Source organism: Monodon monoceros, unplaced genomic scaffold (assembly GCF_005190385.1).
Source record: "Monodon monoceros isolate NGI ecotype Baffin Bay Population unplaced genomic scaffold, NGI_Narwhal_1 Super_Scaffold_21, whole genome shotgun sequence".
Classification (NCBI taxonomy): Eukaryota; Metazoa; Chordata; class Mammalia; order Artiodactyla; family Monodontidae; genus Monodon; species Monodon monoceros.
In genome coordinates, this window is record NW_021703778.1 from 48,759,596 (window position 1) to 48,779,042 (window position 19,447).

The window sequence follows — 19,447 nt, forward strand, 5'->3', positions numbered from 1 at the left end:
TCTGCCAATGGGGGGCAATAGTGGGAGATTGCAGTGCTGGAGACAGAATAAAGGACTGGCTCCTTCACTCTTCCCATCAATGATGCCTAAGCCCTGGCACTTCACCCTGGCAGCAGCAATGGTCCCAACCTCCAGCTTTTTTGACATTCCCAGAACCAGCAGCATGCAATCTCTCTTTGGAGGTCTGAGTCCCAACTCCATGGTACCCGTTTTGCACTCTCCTGAAGTTCCATCAGCAGCCAGCTGTGTCTCCTCCTCCAAGATCTGAGTCCCAGCTCTGCAGTGCCCCACCTCTGAGCTCCTAGTTTTGATAACCCGAGGTTCTGGTAGTTGGTATCTCTGTGCTACTTCAGAATTTGTGTTTCACTAGTTCAATCTTTCTGCATTTATTTAACCCCATATCAAATTATCCCTACTGAAGTATCTACTGTGATTTCTGTTTCTCTGTTTTCTTGACTGGGCCGCAACTATTACACAACTATCTTTATTTCATTTATAAGTTCTATAATGGACCTCCTTGTTTCTCCAATGTTGTTCCCAGACAATGTGATGCAGTTTGCTTGGGGATGGTGGGGGACTGAACAAGGGGAAAGAAGCCAAAATCTTGCCCTATTTCTCCATGAGATGTGTTAGATTTATGGCCAGCACCCAGAGTCTTCTGCAGTGGACCTATCAGAACCACCTTGGGAGTTCATTTCAACACACAGATGCCTGGGTCTCACATCAGATCCACTCACTGAGAATCTTCAGGAGTCAGACAAGGCAGCTACAGATTTTAAAAACTCTACAAATGACTAAGCTTAGTGACCTAGACTGAAAATCACCAGAGGGACTGAGTTGTGCATGGTGACTGCAGGCTACTCTAGACAGCACAGTGACGGACCCATCTCTGGACTTCAGCAGCTCACAACTGAAGACAGGTTAGACCAAACAGACTTCCAGTTTCAGCCCTGACATGTAAAGGGCTAGGAAGCTGTCTCTCTCCTTCTTACAAGAAAAGGCTGAACAAACTAAGAATCAACCTCTTTTCTTGGAACCATCAGAGAACTGAGTTCTAGAAAGACAGGCATATCCAGAGTCACAGTCAAGATCTGCTCATCTGGAGCAGAAGCCCATGCAGCCATAAATTGGCTGCATCACTTAAATGGCGATTTTGAGGAATTGCTGGAGGCTGGGTGTAGTAGTTAAGAGTGAGGAATTCCTGGGGCAACAGCTTTGGGAGGAATTCCTGGGGCTACATGCTTTTGTGCATTGTGCCATCAAATTCTCAGTATGGATCTGAGAAAGACCCCCTCATGGCTTGGCAGTAGCAAGGGAAGAGTCATCATTGTAAAATACCCCCAAGGGTTCTGAAGGCCAACTCTCCAAGGGGAAAGAGCCTCATCCAAGCTTGGGGAAGGGCATTCCTCCCACTCCAGCCCCTCAAGACTTCCAGTCCCACCTCAGTGGGTAGGAAGTGGGGGTGAATAATGTACACCACTGGAGAGACAGTTGTGAAGGTCACAGCCCAGACACAGAGGCCCACTAAAATACTGAGATTTAATCATAAGATTAGAGAACACTCCCCATCCCCAACCAACTGGGCTCCAGAAGAACATGAGGGGATTACAGCTGAAAGAGCTGCAAGATTCAGACCAGTACTTATGGAAGCCCAAAGTCAACAGGAGACACAAAAATAAGGCCACTGGGGGAATTTGAGGCCTCTGGTTTTTTAAAACTAAAAACATTTTTTAAAATAATATTATATACTATACAAATGTAAACAAAATAAAGCCTCTGGCGCCTACAACTATAGCAAACATTAAACACAGCCCAATTCCTAGCCAGATTAACATAAAATCTCACACCAAAAGCCTATTACCCAATATGACACGTCCAACTTTCAACAATTACTAAATATGCCAAAAGACAAGAAAAACACATAATGAAGAAATAAAGCAAGAATCAGAACCAGACTTAGATATGGCAGAGGTTTGGGACTTATCACACCAGTAATTTAAAATAACTACGATTAGTATGCTAAGGGCTCTAATGGATAAAGTATACAACATGGCTAACATGAGCAAAGAGATTGAAACTCTAATAAAAAAAATCCAAAGGAAGTGTTAAAAATAAAAAACACCATAACAAAAGTGAATGTTTTGATAAGCTCATCATTAGACTGAATATGGCCAAGGAATCAGAAAGATTGAAGAAATGTCAAAAGAAATTTCTCAAACTGAAATGCAAAGAGAAAAAGGAATTAAAAAAAAAACAAACAACAACAACAGAACATCGAAGGGGACAATTTCAAAAAGTGTAACATGAAAATTCAGAATACCAGAAAGACACAAAAAACAGAACAGAGCAGAAATATTTGACATAATAATGGCTGAGAACGTTGCAAAATTAATGACAAACACCAAGCCACAGACCCAGGAAGCTCAGAGAACACCAAGCTGGATAAATACCAAAATAAATAATATAAATAAATAAATACCAAATAAATAAGCATATCATATTCAAACTGCAGAAAACAAAAGAGAAAATCTTTAAAGATTCATAGGCAACCTGTGACATGTGGACACAAACATTTTTAGAAATCACAGCAGTAGAATGAGAACCAAAGAGAAACTCAAAATTCCACTGAAGTGAATTAAATCTAACATAGCTCTTAATTAAATTTATATAAGTAATGTTTTGCATACCATGCTTTAATAACTAGTGTGTTTCCAAATTTATTCACACTATACTCAAATGCGCATTGAAAATGCACTTAATATATTTTCTCCCTGGTAGCAGAAAAATTTTAACATGCCAATTAACCATTCTCCTGTCTCTCCAGGTTTGAATAATCCCCTCTTGGTTTAAATAGCCACTCTCTGCAAAGTTTGACCTCAGGGCAGGAGCCTTTCTGTTGACTCCCTCTCATCAGGCAGAAGCTTGTCCTGTTCCCTAAGGTGGGCCTGCAGATGTGACAGAAGCTCACTGTGTCTTCATGGGCATGGGCTAGGGAAGGAGAAAAGGTCCTTGGACCTACAGTGTCTTCTGGATCCTCCTTGGTCTCTGCTACCAAAGTATCAATGGTCTCATGTGGCTTTTTGTCCTCAACGTGATGGAGCCTCCCTCTAGAGTCATGGCTAGGGTCAGTTACTACCAGTCTCAAAGGCCCAGACCCTGGCCCCATCGCACCTGCACATCCCATTGCTAGGGCACAGGAACCTCTGCATACCAGCCTCTGCCATGTTCAGGCCAATCTCAAGCTCACTGATCAAGCCCCCTCCTGCCAGTACTGCTACAGTATCAGTCTGTGTCTTGTTGGAAGTGACAGAGAACAGGCAGCTCCCTAGAGGATAAGTCAGGCAGGCATGCCATTAGCCCCATCTCCTGTGAACCCCCCAAACCTATCTGAGTGTTTCTAATGCACCGCTCACGCACCTCAAGGTGCAGGCCTCCATTCTATGACTCTGTCCCTTCTTTATCTCACACTCCACTGCCAGAGAGGCAGGCTTAACCTTTCTACTTCTACATGATATCCTCCTTCCTACTGGCCAATGAGCCTCAAGGTCTAGCCTTCATTACATGAAGGAGGACATTCTCCACATTACAGAAAAACTATGTGATCTGACGCCTCCACTTTGTTCTAGTTCCACTAAAGAATTTGGAAATCCTTTGTCCTTTGATGATGCCAATAGCATCGAACCAAAATCTAATTTGAAGGGCAAAGTTGAGCAATGACTCATTCTAGTAAATACTCACACATCCCTAGAACACCTAGCACCCATTCTTTTGCCAGCATGAAGCCCAAAATCACAGAATAAGAAATTACGGAATACAGAAAAAGAGAACTATTCCACATAAAACAACGGCGTGCTTGGGTAGTGCCTGCAGTTTGGATCTTTAGAAGTCTAGCATGATTACAGACTATATAATATGAGGTAAGGAAATTAACATCTTATTGAGCCCTTGCCATAAGCCAGGTACAGAAACCAAGAAGAATAAAGGCAGGGATCCATCCGAGGGGTGCAGCAAGGCACTTTATATCATGTTATTTAACTCACCAACAATCTTGAAAGGTAGATACTGTATTACTATTCCCCATTTTACAGATAAAATAACTGAGATCTCGTCCCAGGTCTTACCTTTTATAAAAGGGTGGAGCTGAGCCTTGAACCCAGGTCTGTCTGGCTCTGATGTACTACATGAAGTTGCATTTTCTTTCCTATCATCCCCTCCTCCCTTCACAGTAGTCAAACAAGTAATAAGTGAAACAAGGCTGATGATCTTTGAACTTCTGACCATTTCCAACAAATCTGGTAGAGAACCAATTTCAATACAACACTCCCTGGACAAATTTTTCAGATCAGAACAGATAATTTGCTGACTCTGTGTCTTGCACATCAGTCTTAGCTGCTGTGTTAATGGGCTGGGGATGCCCAGGCAGGGCTGACAGGTTGGCACCACCCAGAGCCCCCCAGTTAAATTGCTGGAAAGAGTAAAACTCATCTAGTTACTTTTGTGTCCTGCATTCCTCACGGGGCAGTGCACAGAGCATAATTTTCAGAAGCCCATAATTAACACCTTCATTTGAAAGAACAAATTCTATAAATGGAGAACAGGGAGCTCCCTCAACACAGACCATTAATCCTACTCTGGAAGCCTCACCCTAATGAATGAGGAAAATGAAGTGGCGTTTCCTGCAGGCTGAAATGGGAATGCCCCTCCACATGGCAAACACAGTTTCCTATTGATTATAATGAGGCAAAGTCAGCCCAAACGCTTCTTTTCAGAGCATTTGGAACATAATGTATATCTTAGGAGAAAGTGGAAGGAAAACACACCAGTACAGAACCAAGGAAAATGCCCACCCTGTGATTTTTCTTGTTACAAGACTTTACGTTTCAATTGTCCTTTTCTCTCCTCACCCTTCTGGAGTGTGAGTGTTGAACGATGCAAAATACACAGGCTGAGATTAAAAGTGCTCAGGCTGGAGAGTTCTGACTGACACCAGAGCCACGGAGACCAGGGAGAAGGGGCGTGAAGGTCCAGGACATGCAGGGACCCTGGTGGGACCCAAGAGTATGGGGAGCAGGTAAGTACCAAAACACCAGCAGGCGAGGCTGGCTTGGTGTATCAGGACCTGGCAGAGGAAACCAAGAAGAATAAAGGCAGGGATCCATCCGAGGGGTGCAGCCTTGGGACACACACACACACACCACACACACACACACACACACACACACACACACACACACACACAGGAAGGCCTGCGACCTGCAGGCACAGGCAGAAGCTTGAGTGCCCCGGGGAAAGAGGTGGAAGTGTTGGCTCTCGCTGTCAGCCATGGGGCAGAATCTGGAGAAGTTCCCATCCCCCAATGCCAGGGTCTCCCCCACTGTCCCGGGATCCAGGACCTGCAAAGGGAGTCCACACTCGATAATAGGCAGGACAGAGGGGCCATAGAACTGGGCTCAGGTGTCCTCTACAGCACAGCTTTGGGTTCCGTGTCTGCGAAAATGGCTCCAGCACATCCTTTCTGGAACCCTGTAATCAGCTCACTTGTATAAAGGAGTCAGAGAATAAGTCACAGACAATGAGATGAACAGCAGCTCTGCGTTAATTCCCCACAGCCACAACTACAGTCACAAAGAACCACAAGCCTTGTGGCTTAAAACAACACACATTCATTCCCTTATAGTTCTAGAGGTCAGAAATGCAAAAGAAGTCTTACAGGGCTGACCTCAATGAGTCAGCAGGGTAGCAATCCTTTTTGGATATTCTAGGGAAGAATCTGTTTCCTTGATTTTTCCAACTTCCAGGGGCCACCTACGTTCCTTGGCTTGTGGTCCCTTCCTCCATCTCCAAAACCAGCTTCCTGTCTCCCTCTTACAATGACCTTTTCATTACACTGGACCCACCTGATAATCCAAAATAATCTCCCCATGTCAAGGTCCTTAACTTAATCGCACCTTCAGTGTCTCTTTTACCATATAAGGTAATATGTTCGCAGATTCCAGGAACTAGGAAGTGGATGTCTTTTTGGAGCCATTATTCATCCTACCATTTGTTCTTACATTTTTTGCATGTATTATTTTGCTAATTTTTTTCAGTACAGCATATACAGTCAAGCACACAAGTCTTTATTAAATAGCTCTGTCAGAGGTCAGGTTTTCCTGTAGGAAGCAGCCTCTGACATGGAGATTTGTGTTCTGGTAGTTTACAGGGAGTGATCCCAGATCCACACCTGAGGCAGAGCGAGGTAATGACTAGACTAATGTTATATGGGGGGAAACGTCCAGCAGATCACCTTGATGATAATACAGCAAAAGCCCAGAGGTAAACAGAAATGGCATCCAAGGAGACAACATACCTGTCATAAAGTACAAAGGCTAAAGACTTATAAATGTTAAGACTGGAGCTCTTATAACCTAACTCTGTCATTGTACAGGAGGGAAAACTGAGGTCCTGAGAGATATACACCAGCAGCTCTCAGTGCAGAGTTTGGGTCCACACACTTGAGTTCCCACACAGAGCCTAGTGCCTTATTCCTAACTCACTGACTCTTTATTTAACTTACAATACCAACAATATTAATTATCTATTTTTCAATCTCAAAGTTTACATTATGACTGGAGGGTGGAAGAGAGGCGAACATTAGACAGAAACAGCAGCAAAGAGAGAAAAATGAACAGCCTGGCAATGCAGGAGACAAAAAACAATGAATTAGAAGTTCTAGAAAGCAGCCTGGGAACGTTTAGTTTGAGAACATTTTGAAAACTCTTGAAGACATTGCTATGCTCCACAATTTAGGTTTGTAACAACTTTGAGTCATGAAGGAAAGATCAAATTATATTCATTTTATGAAATGGTGAGAAATGTGTCATTCTTATTAAAATATTTTCCAACCAACACACTTTGTATAAGGTTTAGAGTTAAAAATTAAAAAATCCCTGGTCCAGTCACCCCAAAATGGACAATAAGAGGTTCAAATGCAGTACCTTTACTGAATATAATGTAACTTGAAAAGTCTGTTGCTGTGGCATAAACATTTCATCACCCAAATACAACACTAAATAAAACCAGTTCTGGGAATGCAGCCCAGATTATGTAGGCCTCTAATCACATTTTATATTATTTCCCAAAGTGATAAAGAATAAACTGATCAAAAATTTTTCAAGTGAGAAAAATACAGACAAAATGAGTCTAATCATAGGCAGAGCTTCATTCACTTCTTGTACTATTTACTGAGGCATAAATTTATTATGTATTTTATGTTGTTATCTGAACTCTTGGAATTTAAAAAGAAAAGAATTTGAAGCTTGGGAATATGGAGGAGACAAAAAAACAGACACAGTAATAACCATAAATCCTGAAGCATGCAGATAAATGGAATGCTGATGCATTGAAATAAAAAGCCACAACAATGTGGTGTTAAAACAAATACAGACTCCTACGTAATAGAAAAGAGGTCTCAAGTGAAAGGAGATCCATTCATGTGAAAGGATCAGCAGATTTCTGCTCCAACATAATAACTGTTATTATTATTTATTAAGCACCTATCATATAATGGATGCCTGAGGCACTGTCCATAAATGAAAGAGAAAATATTTTTTTTAAAAAATCAGCGCTAAAGTCTTTATGAAATAAGAAGATTCCACATCCAATTTAGCAAAGATGGTAATTGGAGCAATGTGCTTTTCCCTTATGCTCAATTTAATGGTTCCAATCAACACCAAAGTAAGCTTCTTGTCTTTCCTGGCCTTGGGGAAAAAAATCAATTATGAGTGCCTACAGTAACATGGGACTATAGGGCAGTTATCAAGTATCCATTGGATCTTCAAATATCACAAAAGTTCTACCTTTATTAATAACATGTACCTATTTATATATATTAAGAATGAATGGGGAATTCCCTGGTGGTGCAGTGGTTAAGACTTGGTGCTTTCACTGCTGTGGGCCTGGGTTCCATCCCTGGTCGGGGAACTAAGGTTCCAAGGCCATGTGGCATAGCCAAAAAACAATTAAATTAAAAAAAATTTTTTAAAGAATGAATGACATGACAAAAATGGAACTGAAGATAAAGACAGTCCCACTCAATATTTTTTTAATTGGGACTATGTGCTAATATTTTAGCTGGTTCTATATAACAAAAATAATTGATTTCATTGAATAACCAACAAAGTTGACAAATGAGTCAACTCTAACTTGTTTGGCAGAAGAAAAAGTTCTGACAGCATGCAAGAAGGATGGATGGATAGATGGATGGATGGATGGATATAAGAACAGAGAACAAGAGAGAGAGGGAGAGAGAGAATTTCTAGCTGCTAAAATCTCATCCAAACCTGTTCCTAATCCCAGGCTCCAGATTTGGGGCATCTTCATGTACCATGGGGGAGGTGACAGGAAGAAAAGCCAGACAGCTGTGGGCAGGGCCAGCTCATGGAGCATGTGAAACGTCATCAACAGAGAACATAAAACCAAAGCAGAGACTAAGAAGGATGAGCAACTTGACCTCAGAAGTTATTAGGGAGGAGGAGATGGGTTCCCTTAGGGTTAATCCGGGGAAGCCTCTTAGAAGGCAAGATGGGACTCAGAAGGAGCAATAAACTGCTCAGTTTTAGAGAAAAGGAGAAACTGTAAGCAAGGATTTCTTCCCAGCAAGAATACGTTTACCACCCATGGGACCACAAAGACTCAGGGAGGGACTCCTCATCTGAGAGCCCACCTCAGGGAGTGGGGCAAGGACATGGCATCATGCCGTGTCCTTCTGGCCCTGGATCTCTTCATCTCGTGAACAGATGAGACTCATGCATTCCCCAAGGCAGAGCTATGGCATGAAATAGGTCAGGGCCCCCAAACGTTGTCTGAGTCTTAACTCTTACACTAAGACAGAAGAGGGACCGGAAGATAGGGATAATAAAAAGTCCTGGCATCTTTAGATAACAGGAGGCAGTACTACCCACGGGGAGCTAATTTGCTGCCATGAGAGTAGAAGGCAATTGTCAGACAGACTTCTAGCACCTTTGAGCTGGCTCAGCTCAGCCCTGGACAAGAGCAGCCATGAATCCCACGCCCCTACTCTGCCCACTACGGCATCCTGCTCACCTCTTACCTACCCGGTCTGCATCAAAGTCCAACAAAGGACACACACACGTACAAAGGAAGATCAGTTCAGACAGTGTTTAAACTCTTCATTCCTAATGAAGAACCCCTAAAGCATCTTAAGGTTACCTGCAGAGGGAGGCCTGGAGAGAAAGTGACCTGGCCCCTGAGAGAAAGTGACCCAGCTTCCTGGAGTCTTTCTTGGTGAAAAGGGCATTTAAATCTCACCTCCTCAACTCTCTATTTACATATACACAACAAATTTTTTCTTCTTTCTGTCCTCACCATTTCACAAAGCTCATTATCGGGTCTGTTTTCCACACTTTGCTGAGGAGAAATGTGGCTGCAGGCTCAGACACCCCGGGGTTGGAGTCCCAGCTCTGCTCCAAAGTAGCTCTGATGTGGGCCAGATATTTGACTTCTCCAAGCCCCAGAGCCTCATCTGGGAAATGGGAGCCCTGACACCTACCTTTAACGTTAGTGTGGGGTGTGTACAAAGTGTTGTATTCGCTTGCTCTTGCTGTGTAACAAGTCACCACAAACCTAGAGGATTAAAACAGTGCACACTTATTATCTCACAGTGTCCCTGGGTCAAGAGTCCAGGCACAGCTAGCAGGGTCCTCCGCTCAGAGTCTGAAATCAAGGCTGAGGCTGTGGTCGCCTACGAAGCTCAGGGTCTTCTTCCAAGCTCACATGGTTGTTGGCAGAAGTCGGTCCTCGTAGGGTTGAGGCCCTCGGCTCTTGAAGGCTGCCTGCAGGATCACATCACAGCAAACTTCCCCCACAGCTTCACGCAGGACAACAGGGTCACCACTCGCTCCAGTCTGCTGGCACAGTTTTATATAATGCAAACAGTCACAGGAGTGACAGCCAATCACCTCTGAAGTCTATGGGTTAGAAGCAAGTCCCAAGTCCTGCCCATGTGCAAGGGGAGAGAATCACACAAAATCATGGACACCAAGAGGCAGGAATTTTTAGGGGCCACACTAGGGTCTGTCTGCCCCAGTGCCTACCACAGTGCCTGAATCTAATGTGTGTCCAAAAGTAGGTTTTATTTTCGTGTGTGATGATTAATTTTATGTGACATCTTGGCTAGGTTACAGAGCCCAGTTGTTTGGTTAAACACCAGTCTAGATGTTTCTATGAAGGTATTTTTTTTAAGATTTAAGATAATTTCTCCAATCAGTAGACTTTGAGTAAAGTAGATTACTCTCCACAATGTGGGTGGGCCTTGTCTAATCAGTTGAAGGCCTTAGGAGCAAAGACTGGGGTATCCTGAAGAAGAAGCAATTCTGTCTCAAAACTGTGACATGGAAATCCTGCCTGAGTTTGCAGCCTGCTGCTCTGTGGAGTTCAGACTCAAGACTGCAACATCAATTCTTACCTAAATTTCCAACATGCTGGTCTGCCCTATAGATTTTGTACTTGCCACACACCAAAATCATGCAATCCACTTTCTTAAAAATAAATAAATAAATGAATCAAAATACGTATGTATGTGTTTCTCTAGGCGAATCCTGACTAATACAATGTCATTGTTTTCTTGTTGCTACTGTTGATGTTTTCTAAAAATCCAGTCAATAACTAAAAACCTATTCATTCAGTCATTTCAAAATATATGTACAAATTATATATACATTTATATATTATATATTCGCATATATATCACATACATATATACACATAACTTTAAGCACCTACTATGTGGTAGGCATAGTGCTAGATGTTAGAAACTGGAATACTTGACTGAATTAAAACACATACTCTATTTGTTGAGATAAGGAAGACTCAATATTAAAAAGATATCCAGCCTTCCTAAATTAATACATAAATTTAATGCAATCTCAATATAAATACCAATCAAAAATTATAGAACACAATCTGATTCTAAATTTAATATGGAAATACACAAAAAGCCAGAAAAAAAATTGGAAATAAAAAGTTGAGGAAATACTTGTCCTTCTAGGTATTAAAATATATTGTAAAACTACAGTTAAGATATTGTGGCACATGAATAGTTAGATCAATGCAACCAGATAGAAATCCCAGAAATAGACCAAAATAACTATTAAAATCTAGCAGATTATTAAAATGGCATTGAATATCAGGTAGGGGTGGGGAATTCAATACATTAATGGTTTTGAGCAACTGAGTAGGTATGTGGGGAAAATTAAGTTAGATCTCTATCTCAATCCTTAGACCAAATGAAATTAATTCCAGATGATGGAATATTTTTAATATAAAAATGAAAATGAAATCATACTGGAAAGAACATGGAGTCTTTTCTTTTAAGTTCTTAAAATGAGAAAAGCCAGTTAGAAATTGTATTCTAGGAATATAGAGAATCACAAAAGGATAGACCTGTGCTGCAGTTGGTTCAGGATATCAATGATGTCAAGTATCAGGTCTCTGAAATTCTTTTGTCCCTTCCTTCACAAACCAAAGATGGCTGCTGAAGCTCCAGCCATGTTTTCTGCTTCCAAGGCAGCTGGAAGAGAAAGGTAAATTGACTTTCACTGAAGCCCCACAGTCTGCTTTAACTACTCTACTCTGCAAAGAAGCTGGAACAATGCCCAGGGTTCTGTTAATAAGGAAGGAGGGTAAAATAAATATCAGTTAGACGGTGGCATCCTCTGCTAAAATTGCAAATGTTTGACTTTAAAACGCCTGGAAAGTTATAGAGGGTTTTTACATATCCCCCCCCCCCCAGCTTCCACTAATGTTAATGTCTTACATAACCATAATATAATTATCAGAACCAGAAAATTCACATTGGCACAATACTAAAGACCTTATTTCAATTTCACCAGTTTTTCCATCAATGTCCTTGTTCAGTTCCAGGTCCTATTCAGGATACCATGTTGCAGTTAGTTGTTATTTTTCCTTAGTATGAAAAGTATTACATTATTTTACATTACATGTCAAATGTTCCTCAATTTTGATTTGCCTGATGTTTTCTCGTAAGTAGACTAAGGCTATATACAATTGCCAAATTTGATTAGATAAAAATTGAAATTTTCTGCATGAAAGAAACACTATAAACAAAGTCAAAAGACAAACATCAAACGGAAGAAAATAATCTGAAAGACAAAACCCAACACAAAGCCTATTTCCTTAAAACATTGTGTCAACAAATCAATAGAACATACAGTCCAATAGAAAAATTGGCAAAATACACTATTAGATATTATAAATGGCTCTTAAATAAATGCAAACTTATCCATGTAAGAGAAATGCAAAATAAAACTATAATCATATCTCAGTTCTTTATCAGTTTGGCAAAGAAGAAATAAGTTAGCGATTATTCTGTGCTGGCAAAAGGCTGGAGAGAGTTATGTTGATAGAAATGTAAACTGGTACAGTCCCCTTAAGGAACAACTTCATCATCTCATCCAAACTTAAAATGCCCATGTTGTTTTACCCAGAAATTCCACATATAGGAATTTATCTTTTAGGTAGATAATAAACGCACACATAAAATGACATGTGTATAGTATATGCATTCCATATCTGATGAAAACCTAAATTTTCATCAGTACAGCACTAGTTAAATTTGGGTGTATTCATATGACTGAACACTATGCAGCCATTATAAAGAACAAAGCATGTCTATGTAGAACAGTTCCTAAGACGTATTTTTTTTCAAGTGAGGGATAGTGTGTATAATATGCTGCTATTTCTTGGGGGAAGGAAAGTATAAACAGACATGTTTGCATGTGTGTAATTTTCTCTAGAAGAAAGATAAGAAGTGCATATTACACTGTAATGGGAATCAGATTGCTAGGAGATAACAATGGTAAAAAGACATGGTTTACTGGAAACACAAAAAATAACCTATATAATCAAAGAAATGCAATCATAGTATGATATTTGACTCTCCAGGAAACTGTAGTCATATAGACATAATGATATGGACAGTTTTCGTTGATTTAACTAACGGTTGTGATAGCATATAACCATACAGGGAAGAGGAGAGGAGAGGCCTGGTGGGGTGCGGTGGGGAGGTGCCAGGGAGATATTGCTCGTCCATATCACCAGGAAGACGTGGACAAGACCCAAAGTGGGAAAAATCAAGAAGTAGCAGGATGAGCATATTATTTAGAAATCTGGGAGTAACAACCAAAAGAGACAGCTGAAATAATTAAAAGTGATTGCCGGTGGGAAAGAGCAAGGCAGTGCCTCTTTTCTTCATTACAAATCTATTTGGCACTACTAGATTTTTAACAATGGGCATGTTTTAACTTTGATAAAATTAAAATGTTAATGCACAAATAATTTGTGGTAATAGGAATACAATCCAATGTTGTAAAATAATATTAATAATTGGTATGCAGGTAAACTGTCTCCTTGTTCTTACCGACCCCCCAGATGACCACACTCTCATGAATGTACTTACCTTTTTTTTTTTTTTTTTTTGCAGTAGGCGGGCCTCTCACTGTGTGGTCTCTCCCCTTGCGGAGCACAGGCTCCGGATGCGCAGGCTCAGCGGCCATGGCTCACGGGCCCAGCCGCTCCACGGCATGTGGGATCTTCCCAGACCGGGGCACGAACCCATGTCCCCTGCATCGGCAGGCGGACTCTCAACCACTGCGCCACCAGGGAAGCCCGAATGTACTTATCTTTGCATGCATTTCTCCGTGCCTATGAGAACATAAACACAGACACAAACAGATACACTATTTGTAACATATGTACCTGTCCATGTGTTTATACCTGTTTATATACATATTATTTACATATTTTTGTATATGTATATATTTATATATAACATACAAATACATATTACATAGGAAAAAATACATATTACATAGGAATATAAATATAGAAAATCTTTGAAATTGAAAATTTTGTTTTTAAATTCTAGAAAATCTTCTTTTGCTCTACTGTATGCCATTGAATTGACCTATATAGATATACAGATTTAAATATAGATGATATAGCTATAGATATATGAAAAACAGGGAGAGGGAAGATTATATACCGTATATATATATATTATGTATATATATGGTATATATCTCCATCTTCATCTCTCTTGCTCATTGTCTCCTGTCTCTGTTCCTTCATTTAACTCCAGTTTGCAAACTGGTATTCCTCCCTCAAGTTACGGAGCCCACTTGCACAGTTATGCCATGCTGGCCTTTTCATGGTTGTATGAAGAATAGGCACAGTTCAGGTTGCTTGGGTCTTTCCAGCAGCACAAGCCAGAAAGCAGGAAGGCAAGGCACACCTTGCTCTTCTGTTCTGGTAGCAAATGAGGGGCTCAAGCTGTACCTCTTGTAGCAGCCGTACAGTAGCTGTTCAGATGTCCCTGCAAGAACCTTCCACCAGGAGTGCAAGTAGCAGCCTTCAGCTGCAGCATATTTAGGATTTGCCACAGTGTTCAAGCCGAGGCCATATTCTCCTCAGGCAGCTCACAGCCAGTGACTGAGCCTGGCCGAGGTACTAGGACTGGCCATTTCTGCCCTGCGGCACTGTGAGCAATATTTGCGCTGCAGCTCCATACTGGGATGACTCACTTTCTCCAAGTTGCTTCTCCACCCTTCTTCCCTCCCCTCTTCTGAACAGAAACAGCCCCACATCACGGTCTGAAGGTTTTCCTTGCCTAGTCCTCCTCCTTCTCTTTGCCTTTCGCAAGCATTAACTCCCAGAATACCTTGCACTTCTCACCGTGTCTTGCCAGCTGCTTCCTGGAGGACCCAAACCCAACTTATTTCTCAGCTGAGAAATACCAAAGAAGCCTCACTACTCAGGTTTAGTCCAATTCAACCAACAGGTTATCTCCCAAACAGAAGCCCACAAATGGTTTCCAGCCTCTTTGTGGGGCCCCTCCAGCTTTCTGGGGTCAGCACTATGGGCAACCCCAGAGCAGAAGGTTCAGGAAGATCCCTAGGGAGGGCCCAGGCCTCTGCTGGCCGGGCCGTCTCAAGGAACACCATGTCTGCAGTTTTCCCTCTAGGCCACCAGGGGAGGCAGGCCTTCTCCTCTGTGCTGGTCCCTCCCAGTTCACCCCATGCCCCATGCCCTGGAGAATGCCTTGCCTGTCTTCCTCAGAGAGTGCAGACCAACTCACAGGCAGGCCTGCATTGGTCATGGGTCATTGTGTTACTCCAAAGAGGAAGAGGGCTCAGAGATATGCATTCTAGCTGCTATCTTCCCAGAGTTCCTTAGGCATGACACAGGAAGTGACTAAGGAGAGCCCCAGGTGCCTAGACGGTCAACAACCAGGAAGGACTATGGGGAGAGTGTCAGGGGTCACCAGGATAAATGTGACCCACCACACAACGTGCCAAAGAACTGTCCTCTTGGACAGATCTCAGGCCAGCCTTCATGCCAAACAGTATGACACAGATCTTCGTCTAACAAGACAAATCTCACCAACTGATTACTTTCATTCTGTGGGTCTCCACGTTCCCAAACCATCACAAGAGAACCAAGACTACACAGAATTTCCAAACTGACTTCCACTCCCTCAGAAGTTCTGAATCCTTTAAATTAGTATCTGTCAACGAGTCTTGTCAAATAATGGGGAAAAAAATAGGTGGAAAGGGAATAAAGAAATAAAAGAAGCCCAACAGCAGTACTATGTTCTTTCTATTCAGTATTGATTGTACGTCATTAGCTGTTGGACTGTTTTCCACCTTTTCACTTCAAACTTATTCCAGGAAGAAATGAATATTTTTCAGCAGCTGACGGAGATCATCAAACTTCTGAACTCATCTAATGAAAGACAATTACTTTACGTTGCCTTAGGCTCTTTCCAACCAACAGAATGTCAATGTCAATTTCTCCAATTAAAAGGGACATTTTTGAAAAAGACTAATAAAAATTTTAAAGAATAAAGTTGGGTTAGCAGCCATGCTAGCAATCAGAACTAGCATGGCTGCTACTGCTGTGTAGTGGAAAATACACTGAGACCTCCCAAGATCCTGGGTTTGAATCCTAAATCTGCCACATAAGCTCTACAACTTGAACAAAACACCTATCCCCACTAGGCCTTAGTTTCCTCACTTTTCAGATAACGAATTTTCAAAATTCTTAACAAAAAACTTCTGTTTTCCAACAAGTCTTATCCAAAGCTCCAATGTATTATAGGCATCTGTTATGAGTTAAATAGTGTCCCCCCTAAAAAAGATATATTGGATTCCTAACCCCCAGTACCTCAGAATGTGACCTTATTTAGAGAGAGTGTCAGTACAGAGGTAATCAAGTTAAAATGAGGTCATGTGGATGGGTCCTAATCCAATATGATTGATGTCCTTATAAGAAGGGAAATTTGGACACAGAGGCATGCACAAAGGAAAGACGATGTGAAGAGACACAGGGAGAACATGATCTTCTACAAGCCTGAGGCTACCAGAAGTGAGGAGAGAGGCAAAGAACAGATCCTTCCCCCTCGCCCCGCCACCCCCCACCCCACATCCCCTAGCACCTGAGAGGGAGTATGGCCCTACCATTGACTTTGAATTTCTGGACTCCAGAATTGTGAGACAATAAACTTCTATTCTTCTAAGTCACTCACGCTGGTACTTTGCTATGGCAGCCCTAGCAAGCTAATCAGCATAAATGCCCAGGTTAAATCTTCCATTGTTTATAGAGTCCCACAGAGCACAACCCAAGATCCCCTGAACGAAACGTTGGCTAAGAGCCCTGTGCCTCTCCTTGTCCATGACGGCTAGTGTTCTTACATGACCCTGAGGCCCTAAGACCTCTGAGTCCTCATCCACAGAAGGACCTTTCCTTCTATAACATTCAAATGTGAAGTGTATGCTTGGGGTTTCACTGTCCTTAAAAATTATTGAAGTGTGTCTAGTTTACCTGTTATTCTTTATTACAAAATTTAATTGACCTCAGTATACTATGCCCTACTCAGGACAGATAAAAGAGAAACCGATTTGGACCCGTTATTTAAATAACTGGTGACAGAGAGAGAGAGATTAAGATTATATGTGTAGGAAACAGTTAATCAAGTCCAGGAAGCTCAGAGAGTCCCATACAGGATAAATCCAAGGAGAAACACATCAAGACATATATTAATCAAGCTATCAAAAATTAAATACAACAAAAAAATATTAAAAGCAGCAAGGGAAAAACAACAAATAACATACAAGGGAATCCCCATAAGGTTAACAGCTGACCTTTCAGCAGAAACTCTGCAAGCCAGAAGTGAGTGGCAGGACATATTTAAAGTGATGAAAAGGGAAAACCTACAACCAAGATTACTCTACCCAACAAGGATCTCATTCAGATTAGATGGAGAAATTAAAACCTTTACAGACAAGCAAAAGCTAAGAGAATTCAGCACCACAAAACCAGCTTTACAACAAATGCAAAAGGAACTTCTCTAGGCAGGAAACACAAAAGAAGGAAAAGACCTACAATATTAAAACCAAAACAATTAAGAAAATGGTAATAGGAACATACATATCGATAATTACTTTAAATGTAAATGGATTAAATGCTCCAATCAAAAGACATAGACTGGCTGAATGGATCCAAAACCAAACCTGTATATATGCTGTCTACAAGAGACCCACTTCAGACCTAGGGACACATACGGACTGAAAGTGAGGGGATGGGAAAAGATATTCCATGCAAATGATAATCAAAAGAAAGCTGGAGTAGCAATTCTCATATCAGACAAAATAGACTTTAAAATAAAGACTATTACAAGAGACAAAGAAGGACACTACATAGTGATCAAGGGATCAATCCAAGAAGAAGATATAACAATTGTAAATATTTATGCACCGAACATAGGAGCACCTTAATACATAAGGCAAATGCTAACACCATAAAAGGGGATATTGACAGTAACACAATCAAAATAGGGAACTTTAACACCACACTTTCACCAATGGACAGATCATCCAAAATGAGAATAAATAAGGAAATACAAGCTTTAAATGATACATTAAACAAGATGGACTTAATTGATATTTGTAGGACATTCCAGCCAAAAACAACAGAATACACTTTCTTCTCAAGTGCTCATGGAACATTCTCCAGGATAGATCACATCTTGGGTCACAAATCAAGCCTTGGTAAATTTAAAAAAATTGAAATCTTATCAAGTATCTTTTCCTACCACAACACTATGAGACAGAAAAAAATCTGTAAAAAACACAAACACATGGAGGCTAAACAATACACTACTTAGTAACCAAGAGATCACTGAAAAAATCAAAGACGAAATTAAAAAATACCTAAAACAAATGACAATGAAAACATGACGACTCAAAACCTATGGGATGCAGCAAAAGCATTTCTAAGAGTGAAGTTTATAGCAATACAATCCTACCTCAAGAAAGAAGAAACATCTCAAATAAACAACATAACCTCACACCTAAAGCAATTAGAGAAGGAAGAACAAAAAACCCCCAAAGTTAGCAGAAGGAAAGAAATCATAAAGATCAGATCAGAAATAAATGAAAAATAAATGAAGGAAACAATAGCAAAGATCAATAAAACTAACAGCTGGTTCTTTGAGAAGATAAACAAAATAGATAAACCATTAGCCAGACTCATCAAGAAAAAAAGGGAGAAGACTCAAATCAATAGAATTAGAAATGAAAAAGGAGAAGTAACAACTGATGCTGCAGAAATACAAAGGATAATGAAAGAATACTACAAGCAACTATATGCCAATAAAATGGACAACCTGGAAGAAATGGACAAATTCTTAGAAATGCACAACCTTCCGAGACTGAACCAGGAAGAAATAGACAATATAAACAAACCAATCACAAGCACTGAAATTGAGACTGTGATTTAAAATCTTCCAACAAACAGAAGCCCAGGACCAGATGGCTTCACAGGAGAATTCTATCAAACATTTAGAGAAGAGCTAACACTTATCCTTCTCAAACTCTTCCAAAATATAGCAGAGGGAGGAACACTCCCAAACTCATTCTATGAAGCCACCATCACCCTGGTACCAAACCAGACAAAGGTGTCACAAAGAAAGAAAACTACAGGCCAATATCACTGATGAACATAGATTCAAAAAATCCACAACAAAATACGAGCAAATAGAATCCAACATCACATTAAAAAGATCATGCACCATGATCACGTGGTGTCTATTCCAGGAATGCAAGGATTGTTCAATATACGCAAATCAATATACATGAAACACCGTATTAACAAATTAAAGGAAAAAATCACATGATCATCTCAATAGATGCAGAAAATGCTTTTGACAAAATTCAACATCCATTTATGATAAAAACTTCCAGAAAGTAGGCAGAGAGAGAACTTACCTCAACATAATAAAAACCATATATGACAAACCCACAGTCAACATGTCTCTCAGTGGTGAAAAACTGAAACCATTTCCACTAATATCAGAAAGAAGACAAGGTTG